This window comes from Rhea americana, unplaced genomic scaffold, assembly GCF_003343005.1.
Source record: "Rhea americana isolate MKP2758 unplaced genomic scaffold, rheAme1 scaffold_65, whole genome shotgun sequence".
NCBI lineage: Eukaryota > Metazoa > Chordata > Aves > Rheiformes > Rheidae > Rhea > Rhea americana.
In genome coordinates this window covers 1,419,792-1,428,081 of record NW_028186812.1, presented here as the reverse complement: position 1 = coordinate 1,428,081, position 8,290 = coordinate 1,419,792, and the positions used below count along the sequence as shown (strand labels likewise).

Genomic DNA, 8,290 nt, shown 5'->3' with positions numbered 1-8,290 from the left:
AAAAGGAAAAGGAAAAGGAAAAGGAAAAGGAAAAGGAAAAGAGACAGCAAGTTAGTGTTTCCTTCCACAAATAATGAAAATTTTAAGTTTAGTTCTGTCTTATAATAAGAACAAATGGTGAAATGTCAAAGCATCTCACTGGATAAAAGTATTTTTTTCTAAGCTCTGCTGTTTGGGAATTGAATGGAATGACATGTCTCTATACTCATTTTTTACAATATCCGTATACTCTGAGACCGCTGGAGTAGTTTTAAAGCAGACCTTTCAATCCAAACGTAAAATTGGCATGTAGCCTTTTGATTCGGTTAACAGATGGTGTATGGTATTTATGAGAACAGTTGTTAGATGCTTTATAGTGTGACTCACCAACTGATAGCTGAATATTAATGGAAAATGGAAGGCACTCTCATGTTTACAAGTGTTGTATTGTTCAGGGGAACTGGCTGAGCTGATTTATATAACCAGTTGCCCTCAGAAGTTCCCTTTAGAATATTTGGATTCCTTCTCGCAGCTCTGTTTTTCTGGGCCCAAAACCTACTAACCTTACTGAAAAAATGAAAATCTTCAAAACCAGACCTTAGTTTCTGAAATAAACTGGAGCTCAGTAATTGTTTACTTATTAAAGTTAATTTCTGTATTGGACAATACTTCTACTTACTAACAGCTGTTATCTAGGGAAAAATAAAATATGCTTATGAAGATGACAGCAGTATACGAGATATTAAATGTTAATTAGACATATCAGAAGACATTGTCACCTTTTGCTGGTATGAGATATGACAAATTTTAAATAAAAATATTTTTGCCCATTTCACAATCTGTTGAGGTATTAAAAATCTTTGTTATAAGATTTTTAAATGGAAAACTTTATCAGTCATTTCAAGACCTGGAAAAACTGCTGAAAGTATGCTACAAACTTCATGAAATTACAAGGATCATAAAACTGGYCTAAACCATGGGACCCTGCAAATTACTGCAAAAATAACTAGCTATCGTTGTTAAAGCACTTATTTCCATGCTTTTATCTGGTGTTTGTTTAGGTTGCTTTTGCTTGCCTTCGAATGGTAGAAGAGCCATAAAGAAAACATTGCAGCTACAGTGATATCAGTGGAACCATTACAGCTTGTTGTAGTTGATGTGATTAAAAAAATGCCCTAATATAACCAAAATAAAATTGCGGATCCCATTCTCTCTGGCCTTTTACATAGCACTGCCAGACTGCAGTGCAAAGGGAATAGCCTCTGATGGAGAGTTGTACAGGAGGTGGAGGTATACCCATTTTTTCCCAGAGTCTGGAAGGAGCAAAACCCCATCAAATACCCAAAATATACCAGACTAAGGGGACCTCCAAATCCTTCTCTGATCCTTCATACAAGAATTTTACAGTTACAGTCTGAATTTAGGGGCATCCAAGAAAAGGGAGAGGTTGGAAAACAGCAATCTGATGCAATGCTAGAAGCTCCCGACACACCCAGGAGGATTTTAATATTCCTCTGCTGCTCCCAGGACTAATCAATCCTCATTTAAACTGTTTTTTTTTTCTCTCTCTCTCCTTCAGTTCCCACTAAGCCTTTTGGAGGTGTAGTGAGATTCCAGGGGGATCATTAGCAGAGTAAAGTACTATTTGTGGCATAGGCAACCCCATAACATCTAGTGGCAAAGGTCGGAGACAAACAGGTAGTATTAAAAGAACATTGCAACATGCCTTCTCTTTACTCACATGCCTGTTCGTACATTGGCCAGGAGGTGAAGTATTGAAGATATAGAGACAGAAATTACTGCTGGTACTGAGCTTCACTGACTCATGAACCTGGTCCTAAATTGCTCACTGTGGCTGGTATTTCAGGCAGGTCTGAAGGCTCCCCATGCTTGCAGCTCTCACTGGCACTGCATTTCGGGTGCAGAGCCCCCACCTCTCTAGCAAGGACTAATCCAAGGGACTTGGTTTCCCAGGTACTTCACAAGTCTGGTCCTGAGGCTGCCACCGTACAACTGTTTGCCTGCATTTTTGGGTGGCCTCACCGAAAGTCAATGGGTTTGTCAAAAAAAAGGAATTATTATTGTGTTTGACAGAAGTGAATGCAAAACTTACAATATTAGGATTTCAGGAAAGCTCTAGTCATCCAAACACATGTAATACATAAACAGAAATGAGGATGAAGTTTAAAGTTGCTCAGCTCAAGTACAAATTTGCCTTAAACTCTCTTTAATATGCCTTTGTTTTCACCCAGCTATTGCTGTTCTTAAAAGAAGGAAAAAAAAAAGATTATCTCTGCTTACTTTTAAAAAACAGACAAAACAAAGTGGAAAATACACAGGAAAGAGCAGCAAAAGAGGGACTGGATGAACAGATTAATAAGGAAGAAAATACACACCTGTTGGCTAAGCAGTTGCTCACGGGTGATGTGATAACTCTACAAATATTTGTAGGCTGTAAATACTGAGGAGGAACAGGAATTCAGCATGACACAGACAGGCATAATCAGGGCTAGGAGGAGGGCTAAAAATATGTATTGAGAATTGAGAAAAAAGACTTGCCAGTGAGATGCAGTAGACTTGTGAATGAACGGATGGCACACACACCCTGTGAAGAGCCGCTCTGCGTTAGTAAGTAAATAGGCTGAGATTTGARCTGCTGTGATCGTAAGGTGACTTGTTAAAATTAAGCTATTAATGTATATATGCTTGGTTTTAAATAGCCGGTTTGGCGACATGTGTTTGAATTTCCCAAGCCCTGCATGAGTTCTGCAGGCTGCGCTGTCCCCTGCACTCGGGAGCTTAAAGCCAGCTCTCAGGTACGTCGGCATGGACTTGCAGTCTTGCTTTTCAGCTGCAGTATAGATACAAAGCTGGATGGGGAAAAAGCTTATCTTTTGGAAGTCTAATCTTGAGAAGGATATAAAAAGGACAATTTAAATCCTTTTAAAACTTGTGAAAAACCTGTGAGGCAGAGTGAGAGTACCAGAAGCAGAAGCCTGCAATGCTGGATGGGGTATTTCTTCAGCAGCAAAAGGGCAAAGATTTGTCCTGCTTTGCTGCTGCCCCAGTTCTCACTGACACCGGTGCCTCTATACGCAGCCGGGTAAGTCAGCCCAGCACCAAAACGTTCCCACCATGTAGGTGAAATAAGTTTCCTTTTTCTTTCAGATCTGAAAAAGACCCTGTGCACTCCAAAGATGGTCCATCACACTCCTCCCCACCCAAACAGTACTATACAAGAAACTGCTGCCACCGTAATTCTTGACTCTTATTAACTAAAAGTTACTTCCTGCTCTAAGCTGTCTGTCCTCTGCCTTTATAAGTGAGGGATTTCACCCCGGAGTGGTGAGAACTTGTTTTACTGACAGAGTTTTGTCAAAAACAATATTATTTCTCTGGCATTTTTCCTCTGAGAAACTGCTGGTTTTTGGAGGGTTGAAAAATGAGTTCTGTCAAAGTGTTTAATCAGCTTCATTATATTCACCATTTTWAAAAAAAGTAAAATGATTATTTAGTGACTTATTAGTCTAGTAAGAATTTAGAAACAAAATTAATTTCATTAAAACAGCAAATTATTCACAGACTAAGTATTTTTACTGTAGCCACTCCACTTTGTATCCTACATCCTGTCTGCAAAAGAAAACTATTTTGCTCAAAAGAAAACTAATATTGAGCATTAATAAAGGTAATGCTGGGATTAGTGTGAGAGTAGCGAGACTGCAAGGCCTTTAGGTCTCGTACTTCAGCCTGAAAAGGCTTTAGCACTTTAGCAGTGTTTAGTATTTTCCCTTCTCAGCATGTTGTGACTTGTAAATAAGCTTCCAGAAGTAAAAACAAATCTACAGATGTTAGTTCATCATGCTAATGCCTGTGTGCTCTGGTTTTTGACTTTGTACGTGATTATTGCTCCACTTTCAGCCCGTGTTAGCGTACACACGTTTTTCTAACCTCTGGCTGCGTATGAAGGCTTAGCACAGGGCTAGCCTGAAGGCTGTGGGTGCTCTGACTCTAGATATATTTTCTAAATAGTCTGAATTTAAATGTCATCGGGTTAAACAGATTCAAGGAAAAATGTTCGCTTTCACTAACGGGCTTACAGCAAGGCTCTGTGCAGGGAGCTTGCTCGGCAAAGCGGGGAAATCTGGATACAGCAGAAAGTGAGGGCAAGCGAGGAGCAGGGAGCAGGGGGGACTGCTGCCAGCGAGGAGCTTTCGGGGCGGAGGGAGGGAAACCCCGAGAACACCCGAGTCCAAGGCACTGCCAGGCCTTCACGCGCCACGATGAGAACCTGCGCGGTGCAAAGGATTTTTCCACCTGCCCGTTTTCGCAAGGATGAAGTTTGGGATAAACAGCCGTAACTGGGATTAGAATACTAACTAAGAAAAAAGTGAAGTCATATTTAGTGCAGTGGGAGAAGAGATTAAGCCATTTCTGTTAAAATCTTGCAGAGGGAAGCCAAAGGGGAAGAAGGAGCRCGCAGTCCTTGGCTTCAGGTTCTGGCGCGCTCGGGGCTTCTTCCGCTGGGACAACGGCCCGGCCGCGGTCTGCGAAAGGCTGTGCCTTCCCGGCTCGCCCGGCGAAGGTGGGAGCCTCGCTGCAGCCCTGCCGCCGCGGCGGGCCAGGCAGGGCGAGGAGCGGGGCAGCCCCGGCCGCGGCGGCCGCGCTTTGTTTCGGCGCCGGCGGCGCTAACGCGGCACCTCGGTCACAAAGAGCCTCCGCTGCCTGCGACAGGCTGCRGGGAAGCTGCTCGCCACATGTGCTCCCTAGGTCTTCCTATTGGCGTGCTCGGCAGAAGGGGCTGGTCCTTGGAAATCAGCTCCTGTGCCTGTGACAGATTATATTTTTATGCAAGAAAACAAAACCAGGATATCTGATGGACTGCATTATCTTTCCACACAGCCTGGAGCTACAACTGCAAAGCAAGAAGTTTTATGCTCAGACTTCAAAACTGTGAGTGGAATTTAAACATCAGTTAAATTCCTACTTTGTTTATTTTTTCTTTCAGTGTGCAACTTTGCATGAAGTGTGTATATATATATGTATATGCATAATAACTTTTCATTTTCAAACAAGCTGTTGCAAATTCTCCTAGGATGAAATAATTATTGCTTTGGAAAACTTCACAAAGTGTTAGCTGCATTTGCGGCTGGACTAATAAATGTATACTGAGAAAGAGGATGCTCTTTTCAGTGAATGCAATTAGTCTAGATGGAAATGGCTTCAAATTATCTATGCCAGTGGAAAATGCGTGTGAGCAGGACTAGCTGCACTGAGGGAGGATCTCCTGGGAGACAGCAGCACATGCCAGGCTGGTCTATGTGTTTTTGTCATGAGCGTCATTTGGTGTTTGCTTGTGTATGAAGAGGGATTAGGTTAAAATCTGCTCTTACCATTATGTGGCACTGCACTCACTAGATGAAAAATCTGTTGGTATCAGGTGCTAGCAAGCTGGCCAATTAATGACGATTGTGGGGAAATAGGGTCCACTATGATGCAGATTTATAGAAATAATTTTAAACAAATAGTTACATACTGCTTATTAGTGCACAGGAAAATTACCGCAGTAGCTGAAACATTAATAACCTACTCTTCCTTGCATGTATTTAAATATGAATAATGAAATAGTTTGCCTTAGGAGAGCTCAAGGGGCTGATACCCACTTTAAGAGTCCAAGCCAGTAACACTAAGCAAGCAGTTGGGACTCCAGACCTGTGACATTTTCAGGTCCCTGTGGGAACTATCCAATGACCAATATGATCCTAGAAGGTTATTTTACCTTGAGTAAAAAGAGCTATATTTTGCAGCTTTTATTGGTTCATTAGGGTGTTAATAAAGCTGAGATATGTGCTTTTATGAAGTTTTTAATCCAAATAAGGTTATTCCAAGTCTCTCTCCCACTACCCAAAACAGTTCAGCAACCTTCCTAACTTGACATGTATTTTCCATAAAAAGTGACCACTTTCATACTTCTGTGCTTTGGCAAGTACATAACATCATCTGGGATCTGGGCACCTCCAAATCATGCAGCAACACAAAAGAAATCACCCAAATGAGATGTGGGTATAGAGTTGAATTCCTGTTGAGTTAGTTGGAGAATATAACATGGAGCAGGTACTAACTTCATACAGTTGGGAAAGAGGCAATTCAATTCATTGCCTGGTACAAAGTAAATGTCAATATTTCTTTACCAAATGAGCTGCTATGGTAAACCTGTATCATCTTGATGCTCTTGTATCCTGTGGTTGCAAAGTTTTTGTTACAGCACTGGGATCTCTGAAGTCAGATCTACAGCGTTTCACTGAGTGAATCTGAGCTTATCTGAAATAATATAGTGATCATAATTTCTCTTCCTTTCAATCCTTTCCTCCATCCTTTTTTTATCCCTATGGCAGGGAAACTCTGACTTTGCCTACTAAACCAAAGCACAATGTTTTTCCAAAAGCTGGATTTGGTGCTGTAACAAAAATATTCCTGTAGAGAAAATCATGAAAATCAACAAATTTCAGCCAGACAGCCCCTCCTAGTTGATGTGAGGAGTAAATCCCCAATGGAAGAAGTCTAAACCCAAACTGCTAAAGAATGTATAAGGTTTTAGTATTTTGTATTGAACAAATCGTAGTATTTTTATTTCAACAATGTTAAAATCAAATCTCTCTCTGTCATTTTTCTTTCTATTTTCTCCAATAGCAAATTAGTGTAAAAAAAAATCAAGTAATAGAACTCACAGAAAAGCTTTTCAGTTTCATGTCTTTTAAATGCTAATAAAGTACTAAACTGAAGGGTCTCTATAACCCTTATGATGTAAAATATTTCCCCTTCCTGTGATATGGTCTCGTTCTTTTGTTCCCTTAATTTGACAGTGTTTTCTCTGCTAGCAAGTACTACCTACACACAATGGGACAGATTCTTAGCTACACAAGTATGAATAAAGAATAACTTCATTGAAGTCAATGACATTACCCTGGATTCGTTCCAGTGTGACTGGAATTGGAATGTGGCTCTATATATCCAGCTGGCATCTGTGCCAGGCTAGGCTAAAGAGGTAAACAAAGAGACACTGCAACTACAAATTTTGCTAGGAGAAGTACTGCTATCATGCTGTGAGCACCCAGTCGTGCTTTTACCTTCCATCTTTGCTTCTTCCAAAAGAAAAGATGAAACATGTAATGTCATCTCTATTCTGCCAATCTTCCTTCATTTTTGTGTCTTCAGACCATGCACAGTTTTGCATAAAGGTGCTAAATTCAACTGCTTCTTGTCATACCTTGCCGAAACCTTGGGCATATACCTCAATCAATAAAGTGCATGTATTATTCAAATTTTCCTTCTTTCTGTTCCTATTCTTCACTGGTAACGTTTCAGGAAGCTTTGTCCTTGCTGTGAAAGTGCTGCTTTCTGTGGTATTCTGAGATCTCCTCGAAGCTGCTTCCAGATTCCTGAAGAAAGTTTTGCTTCCTCTTCTGCTTTGTGATGATAACCACATTGTTCCCATAGCCATCTACACAGCAAAATAACTCCCAGGTCCATGTCGTGGAGAGACTAACATGATTATTTTGTACTAAGGTGGGGTTTCCTAATGACGGCTTCAATTTCCCTGTTCTGCATGCTAGGATATCCCGGAGTTGCTGCCCTAAAGACAGCAGAGGTTTTGTGTGGCTATCTGGAGACTTTATCCTATCTTGTGAAATTTATCCCAAAGGAATAGATTGGCTGTGTTTCAGATGGGAGAGGCGGCCTATAATGCTATCGCTGATCAGAGAAAGGCTAACAAACTGAATTTGGTGATATATGCGCCAATGACAAGGCATCTCTGCTAGTTCGAAATGCCAAAGCTAGGAAAGAAATGCCTGAGCTTGGAGAGAGGACTCTGCATTAGGATCTGGGGTGATTTTGGTTTCCTGGTTCCTCTGAATAGGAAACAGAAATGATATGCTCTGATTTCTAAGGAGTTCCCTACAAGTGCTACCTGCTGGATGGATTAGCAGTGACACTTGTGTCTCTAAACATTCAGCATCACCAAAAAAAAAAAAAAAAAAAAAAAAAACCACCCACTAAGCTGGCAGGGAGAGGTCCCTACTCTACTATGGCAATACACACATTCCTAGAATGATATATATTTATATCCATCACTCTACTGAGGATTATATGAAGTTAAGACTCACCACCACTGCAGCTAAAATAGTTTCTGTTGAAGTGTATTTTATCATTACTCAGGTATTTTTCTGCAGTGTGGACAAGCTCTGCATAATAGCACTCTATTACTCCAAAATTATTATGTACACAATTCTTTCTGCATGAACATATGGTTTAC

At 40.8% G+C, this 8,290-nt stretch overlaps 1 protein-coding gene across 2 annotated transcripts in view; it reads left to right on the top strand.

Annotated features, from left to right (window-relative positions):
* The first annotated feature begins 4,626 nt into the window (after positions 1–4,626).
* Positions 4,627–8,290, top strand: part of STARD13 (StAR related lipid transfer domain containing 13) — a 305,799-nt gene continuing 302,135 nt past the window's right edge. For both annotated transcript variants that reach the window (XM_085320652.1, XM_085320651.1), the window contains exon 1: positions 4,627–4,929. The gene's annotated coding sequence lies outside the window, so the exon portion shown is untranslated. The remainder of the gene's footprint in view (positions 4,930–8,290) is intronic.